The sequence below is a fragment of the Megachile rotundata genome, chromosome 13, assembly GCF_050947335.1.
Source record: "Megachile rotundata isolate GNS110a chromosome 13, iyMegRotu1, whole genome shotgun sequence".
Taxonomy (NCBI): Eukaryota; Metazoa; Arthropoda; class Insecta; order Hymenoptera; family Megachilidae; genus Megachile; species Megachile rotundata.
The window spans coordinates 7607871-7622622 of NC_134995.1; the positions used below are offsets into that span (position 1 = coordinate 7607871).

At 31.2% G+C, this 14752-nt stretch overlaps 1 protein-coding gene and 1 long non-coding RNA gene across 2 annotated transcripts in view; one reads left to right on the forward strand and one right to left on the reverse strand.

Annotated features, from left to right (window-relative positions):
• Tusp (WD40 superfamily protein Tusp) overlaps positions 1 to 14752 on the forward strand; it is a 91132-nt gene that overhangs the window by 39024 nt on the left and 37356 nt on the right. The gene's annotated exons all lie outside the window — the stretch shown is intronic.
• Positions 1 to 14752, reverse strand: part of LOC143265708 (uncharacterized) — a 78096-nt gene that overhangs the window by 23845 nt on the left and 39499 nt on the right. The gene's annotated exons all lie outside the window — the stretch shown is intronic.

A 14752-nucleotide genomic window follows, 5' to 3' on the forward strand; every position in this document is an offset into this window, starting at 1 on the left:
TACATTTTCGTGTAAGTTTTCATCGAGCGTAAACTGGGTACAAGCAACGTCGGATCCTTTGTAGAGGGTCTCAATCGATATTAAGCCGTGGGCTGTTTTAACGAACCGCAACTGTTCCGACTCAGTGTCGTGCAACTCCGTGAAATATTTCGCAAAAGATTCATAGCATCAGGAGCATATATGCAAACGTTACGGCCAGCTTTTCGGAATATTAATATTGCCAGTCTCGAATCGCTGGATTTCCACTTTCCGTCCCTGTCTCCCCACCTTTTACACATTATTACTTCATATTTCGCCTTCCGCTCTATCATCCGCCTCGGAGAGTCTTCTACCCTCACTGTCTTCCATTATGAAATATCAGTAACTTTGCCGAAAATATTTCCTTATCAATAATTCTGCTTGAGTGTATGGTTCTTGAGTGTATGGTTTGGAGTTTATGGCTCGAACTTAATCGTTATATGATGCATAAAATAGTAGAATATGAAGCTTGATACGTTGTTGAAACTATGAAGTATATTTTTAATAGTTTTAATAATTTACGTACTTTTAATAACGTTAATGTACGACTTAATATTTTAGACACGGTATGAAATTTTTGTATGTGTTCAAAGTATAAAATATAATTTTGACAACGTTAATATTTTACATTTTTTTAATGAGCTTAATAATTTATATTTTATATCCTAATATTTTATACACATTATCAAATTTTTGCATTTGAAGTTAAAGGGTGTTTAAAGTTAAAGAATATACTTTTGACAAAGTTAATATTTTTAATAATTGTTTTTAATAATTTTAATATCATAAATGTTTTTAACAATACTAATATCTTACACATTTACAATAATAATTAACATTTCACATTTTTTTATTAATATTTCTACGTATAGGGTTTTACTAATATTAAGAGTTTATTATTTTATTTGCAACATATTTTTAAAATGCACATCCAAGTTATTACCAAAGAGTGTTTAAAAAAGTCACTTTAACCTTGTCATAAGTAGCAAGAAGAAAAACTTGCATCTACAAGAAGTTTTACAGGAAAATTTACAAAGACTCATAATAGCTAACTGTTCATTTTCTGGAATGGCAAAATATGAAACTGTAGAACCTTTTACGAGCCTTTGAAAAGAAGAATCTATTCTTCCTTCAGATATTACTCTGACAAAATATGAAACTCAGGAAAGAGAATAGTAATTCATGAATTTTAAAAAAGACCAATCCTGTACGAAACTTTTCAAGAAAGTTCTATCGGCTTTTAGTTAAAAAGAGTTCTATACGCTTCATTTATTTCACACAAACGCTACATATTTTATTTTAGAATTTGATTATTCGATAAACCGATATGAGATATAAATTTGTAAATAATCGATGTTAAGTTTAATATAGATTGCAGTATATAGAATAATTATTATTAATAAACTACGATACTTGTTATATCGTAAATAGAAAAGTTATAAATAATTTACTAATCGAGTTATTTTAAATCGCGCGCGCTTTCACCTCGCACGAGGCAGTAATGGCGGATCGAGGGAGATGCGAAACTCTTTTATTAATTAATTTATTGATACACTTAGGCACATGACTCTTTTAAAATATTGTAAATTGCCGTTAAACATTTGTTCTTTGTTACAAAAACTCGTAACATATTAAATATTCTGAATTTATTATTAAATGTTTGAAATAAAAACGAAAGTGCGATTTGTCGTAAGACTCCACGTTAAACCATTTTATTAAATAATTTATTGCATCGATCAGTTACCTGACTCTTCTAAAATACTCTAAATTGTTACTAAACTTGTTCTTTATTAAAAAAAAGTGTTAACATTAACTGTTAGATATTCTCAACTTAAATATTCGAAATGGATGTACGATTTCTCGTAAGACTTCATGTTAAATCATTTTATTAATTAATTTATTGCAACGATCAGATACTTAACTCTTCTAAAATACATTAAATTGTTACTAAAATTATTCTTTATTAGAAAAAAGTGTTAACACTAATTGTTAAATATTTTGATTTTAAATATTCGAAACTAAAGCACAATTTCTCATAAGACTCCACATTAAATCGTTTTATTAATTAATTTATTGCAACGATCAAACACCTGACTCTTCTAAAATATACTAAATTGTTACTAAACTTGTTCTTTATTAAAAAAAAGTGTTAACATTAACTGTTAAATATTTTGAATTTAAATATTCGAAACTAAAGCACAATTTCTCGTAAGACTCCACATTAAATCGTTTTATTAATTAATTTATTGCAACGATCAAACACCTGACTCTTCTAAAATATAATAAATTGTTACTAAACTTGTTCTTTATTAAAAAAATGTGTTAACATAAACTGTTAAATATTCTGAACTGAAATATTCGAAACGAAAGTACAATTTCTTGCAAGACTCCACATTAAAAGTACAAAACCTTGCCTCTGAGATATCTATCTCAAAATTGAACTAATCTCAGTAATATAGCCACTAATCTCATATTTAGTAATATATCAAGTTTCGTTAAAGTCACGAGATTAAATTATTTATTAACGTGGTAAATTAATGTCGTTCGAAGGAATTTTATAACAGCGCAGTTACTCGCGCAATTACATGGCTGCTGATGTAATTTTCTTAAGATTTAATCGATCGTGCCAATACAGCTCGCTGTAATATTAGTCCGTGCTTTCACGGGCGAAGCACTTTGCATTTCCGAGTTGCCTGACGATGCCTCGAATTAGGTTGTAGAATTCGCGTGGCTGTTAATTAAATCCAGATCAAGCTTCGAAGCGGCGCGTGCAGTATCAAAATGCGTGTCTGTGCACGAGTTGCGTGTTCAATTATCAACTTCGAAACGTCTATAATCGTTTTTGTTCTTTGGGGGCCCAAGTGGAACGTGACGCAACTTTCAAACACCGGGAAATTCAGTTTAAGGAAATCTTTAGCAACTTTGTACAATTGTTTGTAGACGGTTTATGGAACGATAATTGAATTAACACGTTCTACTTTGCGTTATCTGACTCTTTGCGAGAACAAGAATGATATATTGCAGAATGGAGGTAAATGGGAAAAATTTGGAATTGCAGCATTCTGTAATTGAATTTTGTAATAGAACTTTTACACTTCAATTTGAAGTTCTGTCGTAAGCTTCTAAGAGTGAAGTTAGTTTTGACGGACTGTAAAAAACTTTTGATGATTTTGCGGAATTTAATTTAATGTTGATATGTGGTGAGAAAATTTAATTTATCTGGGTTTTGGAATCTGAGAGTTTTAGTTTGGACTTCGGGGTAGTGAAGTTTTGGATGTTTTTAAGTTTGGTATCGAAGGACTTTGAAATTTTGGAGGTTTAGAAATTTAGGTCTTTAGGATTTTAGGATTGCAAAGTTTTAGAATTTTGGAGGTTTAGAATTTTAGGTTTTTAGGATTTTAGGATTGTAAAATTTTAGAATTTTGGAGGTTTAGAATTTTAGGTTTTTAGGATTTTAGGATTGCAAAGTTTTAGAATTTTGGAGGTTTAGAATTTTAGGTTTTTAGGATTTTAGGATTGCAAAATTTTAGAATTTTAGGTTTTTAGGATTTTAAGATTGTAAAATTTTAGAATTTTGGAGGTTTAGAATTTTAGGTTTTTAGGATTTTAAGATTGTAAAATTTTAGAATTTTGGAGATTTAGAATTTTTGGATTTTTAGGATTGGAGAATTTTACAATTTTACAATTTTACAATTTTACTATTTTAAAACTTTACAACTTTACAACTTTACAACTTTACAACTTTACAACTTTACAATTTTACAATTTTACAATTTTACAATTTAAAAATTTCACAATTTCACAATCTTACAATTTTACAATCTCACAAATTTAAAATCTTAAAATCTTACAACGAAATAATTACTAAACAAAACATAACAAATAAATAATTTATCAACCCCCAAAAATCACCCAAACCCCCCCCCTCATAAAAACTTAGCATAACTAAAAAAATGTATAATTAAACTAATAAACGCACTTCGCGAACCATGTTCAAAATCAGATACCATGAAATCACATTTCCGGTTGAAATATTTTCACTTTGGTACATGATTGAAAACGATACGCGACGTGCAAGTTGAATCAGCATCGAGTGGATACTTTTGAAATATAGTCGTCGTTTCGAAGAATTTATTTCCACGTTTTCTTTTTTCCATGAATCATGGCAAAGGACTAGAACGTGTCTTTTGCGTTCACTTCGGTCCACATTTCAGAGTTTAAGGGTAGCCGACGTGGTATCGATCTGGTACGCAGTGCTGTTTTAAGACAGTGGCTCTCAACCGTATCTTCAAAGGTATTCCAATTTCAAGCACTTTCAATTCAAGTGGCTTCCTCCATTGTTCGCAGGGGGTGGTTCTGTGTGTATCATTTACCTTATTTTCGCTTCTCATCGCGAATAGTTGATTCGACTGTTGTAATTTGGGGTACTCATGCACACGTTCTTCATGCTTATCTGTTATCGGTGTTTGTTTGATAGCATTAATTTGCTTATTTTAGGCATTTTTTGTGAATATTGTTTGTTGGGTGGAGAAAAGAGGGGTTTGGTTAGGTTTAGTTGTAATTTTTATATGTTAACTAATTTTTATTTTATTGTTGTAATATCTGGTTATTTCATAATGTATAAAATGTTATTAGTATATAATAAAATACGTGTATAATAATAAAATGCTATTAGTATTATTGTTATAGTATTTTTATAATACTGACAAATAGTAAAATATTTAGTTGTATTAAGTTTAGTTATAGTATTATAGTATTTTGTATTTGTCATGGTATTATTATTTGTTATGGTATTACAGTGCTATTATAATATCATCATACTGTTATTACTGTAATATGATTGTTACTACATATACATATATACAATATTCTATTTTATTACAAATATTTTTCTATTTAACTTTGCATACAAAAATTAATTTCTCCATTGTGAAATACGTTTAAGCAATTTTTTATTAAAACTAGATACAAAAATTTGTAGGTTATGTAAGGAAATTTTGTTCAAAACTTTAATAACTACATATTATATATTTATTTACGTAAAGATCTTAGAATCAATCTCTTTATTTAATCATTTTGTTTCACAATTGCATAGAATGATCCTAAATATAGATAACTACATATAATGATCAGCTTTGTTCATAATTACATAGAACGACCCTTATTTAATAACAACATAAAATCCCGTTCATTCAACAAAAATAATGACTACCCTTACCCTAGCAAATATGTGAGTCACTCGGTTCCTATTTTCTCAAATACCCTGAGTAAAGCAGCAAGCTTGCGTTTCTCACGAATCGAGTTAGCAAAATTGCTTCAGTCAGCCTATATCTAATCACCAAGCGTTAATGGCGTGTAAGTGGTAACACCTTTGAACCATTGATAACTCATTATCGACATCTCACACGTTTCTCAAAGACGCGACACGTTGCGATCGAACACATCGATCATTATTCCGAAACGTCGTATCACTAGGGTAGGTATAACAAGAGGTGACATAGAAATTTTAGCGTCAGATATAGCGTTTTGTAAATGCACATTCGTCTGTTATTTGTAACTTATTTATAAGAAAATATTTCAGAGTAACATGGTAATGTTATTCCTTTGTAATTTGTAATATTAAATATTTCGTCCTGTGTAACTAATTCACCGGTAATTTGTAACAAATATTTCACTTCCCTGTAACACGTTCATTTTCTCGTAATAAGTTCTTTACAAGTTATTCGTAACAACTATTTCTGCAATATTTAAATATATTTTGTAGAGTATGCCTCCCTTCAACTTTTCAATGTCGTAAAATTGATGTAACTTCGAAAGCCAGTATTAGTATACAAAAAATTTACGACAGATTTCTAATTATTAGAGGTTGACGTGAAATTAAATTCGTTCGATTTGAATTTCCCGCGCGTTCATACGATTTAAAGGACTTTGCCGAATGTCAAAGGTACGTGTCGCCTTTTGTTGTACCTACTTTGATACAACTCTGTCTAGAAACCAAAGAAACCATGTAGTTTAGCAGTTTTATATACCGACGGTTACCGTCGTTAGCTGTATACTTATCGCTAACTCGCGAACATGGGGCGGTCTGATCGGTAAACTCTGTAAACATTTGTCGAAAAACGAACGATGTAAATATTCGCGGTTTTGCTCGCCCCACATCGAGGCTCGTTAAAATGGTTCGTGTATATCTCTGCAAAAAATACGATTACAACCGGTATAAGAGGCGCAAAGCTTTTTAGAATAAAGTGTGTAAACAGGCTGTTTCAGAAATGGTAGGCACTTAACAAAATGGCGGTATGGATCGTTTCGAGTAAAAATTTGTACGGAAACGTATTCGATTGTATAATAAATTTGTTCAGAATTGAGTGGAGCTGTCCCACAAGATAAATTTGACGTGAAATTTGATTTAAATTTCGTTTTAAAGGGTTTTGCATCAAAGGTGTCTTAAGTGTCACCTCTTGCGCCCACTGTTTGGTATCGAAATGTCGCTCATTATAATGCACGTTCCAACTTGCCGGTCGACGAATGCTAAGCCAATTCTAGGACGCATAATGATTCTCATAAATTTCTGAGTGGCAACGTGGTTATCGCGACGAGACAGCCAAGAATCGATCGGTAGCCAATGAAATTTTAACAATCGACAACGAAGGAAGCAATCACGATCAAAATCATATTATTCTGCGAACATTTCCACGTGGAAGCGCACTTTCACAAACGTAAACGCGTATTTTCAGTTATTTCTGTTCTAGGCCGTACCATTCGAACGTTCGCCAATCGATATACATGTGCCAGTTGTGGCGTGGGATGATTACCCTAATCGGCCGATTTTCATGTTCTATCGCTGATAATTTGGAGGGATGATCGATAAGATGGTACCATTTAACTTTTTATTTGAGGGTGGTTGGTAACATTGTGGTAACGTGAGACGGGTTTGGTTAAAGATGATCAAGTGGGCTTATGTTTGTTGGGGAAACTTTTTGGGACACTTTTTAGGAAAATTTGATTTATACTGTATTTTGGTATATGAAGTAAAGCTTGAAATAAATAGCAAGTTTTTAGAATTGTGATTTGCGTTTTGGTATCAAAATTTTTAAGGTTCTCAATTATCACAATTTTAAATTTCTACATTTGGAGCATCACAAATTTTTAGATCCATATTTGTAAATTTTTTATTTTTCAAAACCTCAAATTGCTAAATTCTCAAATCCTGAAATTTTTACATTTTTCTATTTTTAAGTCCTCAAATTCCTAAATTTCTGTGTTTTGAAATATTCAAATCTTCAAACTTAGAAATATCCAGCACTCCTAAATTTTAAACTTTCAAATTTCCAGATCTCTCAATCATCAAATTTTCAAATTCCACGTCTCTAAATTTCTACCTTCTCAAATTTTAATTCCTCTAATCCAAATTGATCGAATATCTAAATCTGTAGATTCCAGATTACCAAATTCCTTAAATTTTCAAACCCCAAAATCCCCAACTAATTTCCCACATCTCCACATCCCTAAAAAAACTAATTAAAAACTGCAATTAAAGCATAAAATTCTGTAATTAAGAAATGTAATTAAAGCACGAAATTACAGAATTAAAAACTGTGTAATACCACAACTGTCAAAGAAAAAGACCTCAAAGTCTAAACGAAATCAAATTACAAATTCTATTATTGTTATAACAATATGAAATGTTTGCTGTACATTTTAAATTTGAATTTATAGTAATTGTAATTTAGCATGTGTGATGAGTAAACGCAAGATACGTATAATTTTATGCAGAACAGTTCCCCGGTGGATATTCTACTTTGCAATAAATCAGAACACTTCTCCGACGTGTAGTTAGTATTCAGTAAAGAGATATTACATTGGAATTGAATTATTATTTCCATCTGCATAATGTGTCCACTTTCTAAAGAGATTATTTTTCTCGAACACGGTACTTCGTAGGGGAGAGATTTATTTTGTAATTTATGTTTACTTTGAAATGTAACGTCAACGCTCTTTTATTATATATTTTAGTCATTTTAAAACATGTGGACTGAGAATTATTTTTATATTTTATATTATTGCTTTGTAGTTTTTTATATTTCTATTGTTATTATTTTGTATACTTTTATATTTATATTGTTCTTATTTTGTATATTTTTATATTTATATTATTATTGCTTTGTATAATTTTATATTTATGTTATTATTGTTTTTTATATTTTTATATTTATACTGTTATTATTTTGTACATTTTTAAATTAATATTATTATTGTATTTTATATATTTATATTTATACTGTTATTATTTTGTATATTTTTAAATTAATATTAATATTGTTTTTTACATTTTTATATTTATACTGTTAGTATTTTGTACATTTTTAAATTAATATTATTATTGTATTTTATATATTTATATTCATACTGTTATTATTTTGTATATTTTTAAATTAATATTAATATTGTTTTTTACATTTTTATATTTATACTGTTAGTATTTTGTATATTTTTAAATTAATATTATTATTGTCTTTTATATATTTATATTTATACTGTTATTATTTTGTATATTTTCAAATTAATATTATTATTGTCTTTTACATTTTTATATTTATACTGTTATTATTTTGTATATTTTTAAATTAATATTATTATTGTCTTTTATAGTATATTTATATTTCTACTGTTATTATTTTTTATATTTAATTTATATAATTATTATCTTACATATGTTTGTATTTATTGTTATAATATATTAGTGTCATAGTTTTATTTATTATTATACTTACATGTATATATATTTTACTTAATTTCAATTTAATTTAATTTAATACAAATTCAATACAAATAAACATTACCCTTCTTACTTTACCTCAAACAAATTTTATTTCATTTCTAACCTCAACTTTATTCAACGAACTAAAATTACTATTCTTGTAAACGTCCTCTCACAATTAATAAACAAAAATGAAAGACACCCCTCCATTCCCAGTTCCTCAATGCCAAATCACTCGTAGTTTTAGATAAAACTTTAAAATCAATTTTCTCACTCGCAGACATGTCGCAGTTTCCCGAACAAATTCAATTACCAGTTTCTGGATGTCTGATGATCGTAATAATGAACGACTTCAGGAAGAAACTTCGAACATTTACCCTATACCGTCTTTTAATTCGTCCTAATTAGTCTTTTCTCCGCGATTTTTCTCCCCGTCACCGTGCGGCCATGCATTTTTCAACGACCAAGATGGCTCACGTTCGTCGGAACATTCCTATGGTGTACAAAACGAATCGATAGTCTTTTCGTAGGTCGTCAAGCTGAAAATTCAAGTATTATCAGTTGCACGGTTTACTCTGGAATGCCAAGAGTTTGGCCCAGTTTATAGTCGGAGAAAATAGTAGCACCCCCGAGGGACTGACAGCAAATAGAATAAAAGGCTTTCGTGTAGAAACAGTGCGCCTTTTCGAAACCAATTGCTGTGCTTTGCAGCTAATGCTATCGTATCGGGGATTTTGCCTGCAGGCGATCTCAGTTGTAAATTATTTAAAACGACTGCCGGAATGGGGTAGAAAGTTTAATGCAATTTTAGTTTTTGATGGCGGAAAAGGGGTGAGTGTGCTTTTGGCGAATTTGTGGAAGAAGTATGTTTTAATTATTTTCTGAGATTATTATGTGTTCAAGGTAATATCTTAAAATTACCAAAAAGGTCAAATGACCCTTTTACAAGTTTTTCATTTTTACTTACAAAATTTATTAAGGCAATTTCTTCAGAATCTCTGCTAATCTTCATGAAAGTTAGGTTAATCTTCACGAAGAATTAATATGTATATTAATTTATGTTTCATTATTTGCTTATTTATTTTCCAATTTCATTTTTAATTTCATTGCACTGTTTACTGCAAAATTATTTTTAATACATTTTAAATATTACATAATCATCTTAAAAATTGTTTTAAACATATCTTCCACTCTAAAATTCATTTTCCACGTAAAAAATAAAAAAACTACAAACTCCTATTCTCTTGCTTAAATTATACATACACGAAACCTTAAACAAGGTATGAATATTACAATAACGTTACAAAATCTCTAGTTTCATCCTGTAATCTCTCAGCAAGAACGCTACAGTATTCATGTATTTAGTTTTTCGAGTATTAACCAGTTATCACGTAACTAATCTCCATCGCAATATCATTAGCCATTCTGCTTTCAATTCCACACGAACAACAGTGAACGAGATATTGAGAGCTCCTAGCACAGGATTAAATGCTACTCCTTCGGGATTGATGCTGTAAACACGCGTGTCTATGCTGCGAACTCGTTAACCTGAGCCTTCGGAATAAAGAGACGTCGAATATTTAATGAACATTGTGAAAGCTCCACAACGGATACCTTAATCCGTTTAACAAGTTCAATCAGAGGTGTATCATCTTTGTAGGGGGTTGTTTAGGTGATGGACATTGAATTAATTAAGTTGGAGTTATGAAAATTTGGAATTTTGGGGAATGTGGAAAGTTTGGAATTTGGGGTTAGTTTGCAGGTGGCAATGCATGGTGTGGATACAGGAATGATTTTTAGAAAATTTATTAGGTATGTGTAATGCATAATGTATTAATGTCTACCTTCAGTATCTTCTAATGTATTAGTTTATTTAAGGGTAAGATGTGAGAATGTATGGTTTTGTAATATGTAGATGATGTGAGAATGTATGATTTTGTCATATGTGGATGATGTGACAATGTACCATTTTGTGATATGTGGATGATGTGAGAATGTATAGTTTTGTAATTTATGTATGATGTCAGAATGCATGATTTTGTAATATGTGGATGTGATCATATATGGTTTTGTAGTATGTGGATGATATGACCATATATGATTTTGTAGTATGTGGATGATGAGAGAATGCATGATTTTGTAATATGTGGATGTGACCATATATGATTTTGTAGTATGTGGATGATGAGAGAATGCATGATTTTGTAATATGTGAATGTGGCCATATATGATTTTCTAATATGTGGATGTGATCATATATGGTTTTGTAGTATGTGGATGATATGACCATATATGGTTTTGTAATATGTGCACGATGTGATAATGTACGATTTCGTAATATGTGGATGATGTGAGCATGTATGATTTTATAATATATGGATGATATGAGAATGCATGGTTTTGTAATATGTGGATGATGTGAGAATATACGATTTTATAATGGGTTGATAACATAAGGTATGATTTTGTAAATATGTCGATGATGTGAGAATGTAATAGCATGTATAGTACATATAGTATGATTTCACAACCTGTCGACGATGTGACAACATATAATTTTGCAACCTGTGGATAATATGGAAAAGTATGATTCCACAAAATGTCCATACGATGAAACCGTATAATTTTACAATATGTCGATTATGTCAGAACATATAATTTTACAATATATCGATGATGACAGAATATATAATTTTACACATATGTCGATGATATGAAAATGTATAGTTTTCGAAATATGACGATCATGAGAAAATACATAATTCTATAATAAGTTGACGATATAAATATGTATAGTCTTACAATAAATCGATGATGTCAAGGAGGTGTGATTTTGCAATATATCCATGATGCGAAAACGTATGCGTCGATGATATAAAAACGTATGATTTTCCAATATCTCAACGATGTTTATATATGAAGCAAACCCTGGAAGAAGATCCGTAGTAATACTGTGAAATATTGTTCCAAATTAGCTTTCCTAAGAAAGGCGTCGATAAATCTAACGTGGAGAACAGATATTTCCAATAAAACAGGTACCGATGTCAACCCACGAGTTGGCGCGAATCAAAGTAAAAGAATACACGGTGAACGCTTTTGTTACATTTCGGCAAATAAGAATAACAGCTTCTAAAGTAGCACTATCTTGACAGACATTTATCATTGTTTTTCTGCCTAATTGGCAACCGTGAAAATCAATATACGTTTCAATATAAAATACGTGTGAGGCCACTTTTCTATTCTGACTTGATACGGTAAGTCAACCTAACCTCAATGTGCATTACAACAGATACGATGTTTGTGTAAAATAAACCTAAAGGGATGAAATTCTAATTGCCTTAAAGAAACTTAGGAAAAACCTAATGAGGAACTAAAACAGTCAAAGCCTATACATTTTTTCCTCTAGATTTCCTCTGAAGAAAAGTTCCAAGCTCTTCAAAATTCTGACTAATCGGAGTGGCGCTTTTAAACACCACACGCCAACTCGTGGGTTGACATCGGTACATCCTTGGTTGCTCTAGATTCGACCTTGCCACCAGTCAAGTTCTCGTAATCGTGCCAATGACCTTGTTATCGTTGGCATAATATACACCCGTCGTAAGATGAGCTGCAGAAATTCGGTTAACTTTTTGGCACTATGTAGCCAAACTGTCTACAGCTTAGCCGTTTATACAGGGTGGTATTTTAATCCACCTCGAAAAGGTTTGATAAAATACTTTAATTTATTTGCAGATTTTGTGCAACTTGAACTTATATTTTTATTGAAATTATGTATCTGAGTTCATGCTACTTTGGTTGCTGCTGTAGATATCTTGTAGAGAAATTAATAATATATTTGTTTATTAATTTTAAATTAAATTTTCCCTAATCAGACGTAACCTAACTATTCAAACCCACCTATCGAAACCTATTAGAAATTTGAAAATTGAACAGAATCAGTATCTCTTCTAAACACCTCACCAACTCAAGGGTTGACATCGGTATTTTTCACAGCCGTTAAAATGTCCATCGTAAAACCGAAAATGCAACAAACATTCATTCTCTTTGCAAAAGCTAGTTCACGGATAATGGACGACGTTCGAGAGTCGACCGATCATTATTTGCCTTCTCCATTGGATCGATCGATCGAAGCCACAGCCGCGATTATCGGCTTTCATTTTCCGTTGCTGTAGGTCGTGCACCATGCTTCTCCAGGCATTGTGCGCAAACATCAACATCAGGGTAGTTTTTCCATCGACGTGTATATTTTCTTATTGAGCAGGTGGACGTGAAAAATACCAGACTCGGAAGCTCCGTGTGCCCTTTGTTCGTACGCTTCCGGTCGTCGTCCTCTGTTAGCTTTCTTTCATTTCTCCTTTCTTTTCGTGTCTTCGTGTCTTTTGTCAAAGACACACACACACCGATGTCGTACAACGAGACACAACGTTGAAAGCAGATTATTCGACGCGAAGTTACATTTTCAGCGAGGGTGAGGTAAAACATTTTTAATGGAGAAAGCCCTCGGAGGAACTCGATGAAAGAGCTTTCTCCGTACGTATAACTATCGTGTAAGCTCGAAAATGGTACACGCTCTTTCTTTTTTTTTATTTGCAACTGCATGAGAATAACGTTTGCTTTTGGAGAATTTTGAAGAGGCAGCTTTTGGAGAATTTTGAAGAGCTTGGAACTTTTCTTCAGAGGAAATCTAGAGGAAAAAATGTATAGCCTTTGACTGTTTTAGGTCCTCATTAGGTTTTTCCTAAGTTTCTTTGAGGCAAATAGAATGTAATCTCTTTAGGTTTATTTTACACAAACGCCGTTTATGTTGTAATGCACATTGAGGTTAGGTTGACTTACCGTATCAAGTCAGAATAGAAAAATGGCCTCACACGTATTTTATATTGAAACGTATATTGATTTTCACGGTTGCCAAGTAAGCACGAAAACAATGACAACGCCTGTCAAGATAGTGCTACTCGCCTTTAGCAGCTGTTATTCTTATTTGCCGAAATGTAACAAAAGCGTTCACCGTGTATTCTTTTACTTTGATTCGCGCCAACTCGTGGGTTGACATCGGTACCTGTTTTATTGGAAATATCTGTTCTCCACGTTAGATTTATCGACGCCTTTCTTAGGAAAGCTAATTTGGAACAATATTTCACAGTATTACTACGGATCTTCTTCCAGGGTTTGCTTCATATATAAACATCGTTGAGATATTGGAAAATCACACCTCCTTGACATCATCGATTTATTGTAAGACTATACATTTTTATATCGTCAACTTATTATAGAAATATGTATTTTCTTATGATCGACATATTTCGAAAACTATACATTTTCATATCATCGACATATATGTAAAACTATATATTCTGTCATCATCGATATATTGTAAAATTATATGTTCTGACATCACCGACATATTGTAAAATTATACGTTTTCATCGTATGGACATTTTGTGTAGTCATACTTTTCCATATTATCGACAAGTTGCAAAATTATATGTTGTCATATCGTCAACAGGTTGTGAAATCATACTATATGTACTATACATGCTATTACATTCTCACATCATCGACATATTTACAAAATCATACCTTATGTTATCAGCCCATTATAAAATCGTATATTCTCACATCATCCACATATTACAAAAGCATGCATTCTCGTATTATTCATATATTATAAAATCATACATGCTCACATCATCCACATATTACAAAACCATGTATTCTCTCATCATCCACATATTACAAAACTATATATGGTCATATCATCCACATACTACAAAACCATATATGATCACATCCATATACTACAAAATCATGCATTCTGACATCATGCATAAATGATAAAACTATACATTCTCACATCATTCACATATTATAAAATGGTACATTGTCACATCATCCACATATGACAAAACCATGCATTCTTATATCATCCACATATTACAAAACCATGCATTGTCACATCATCCACATGTGACAAAA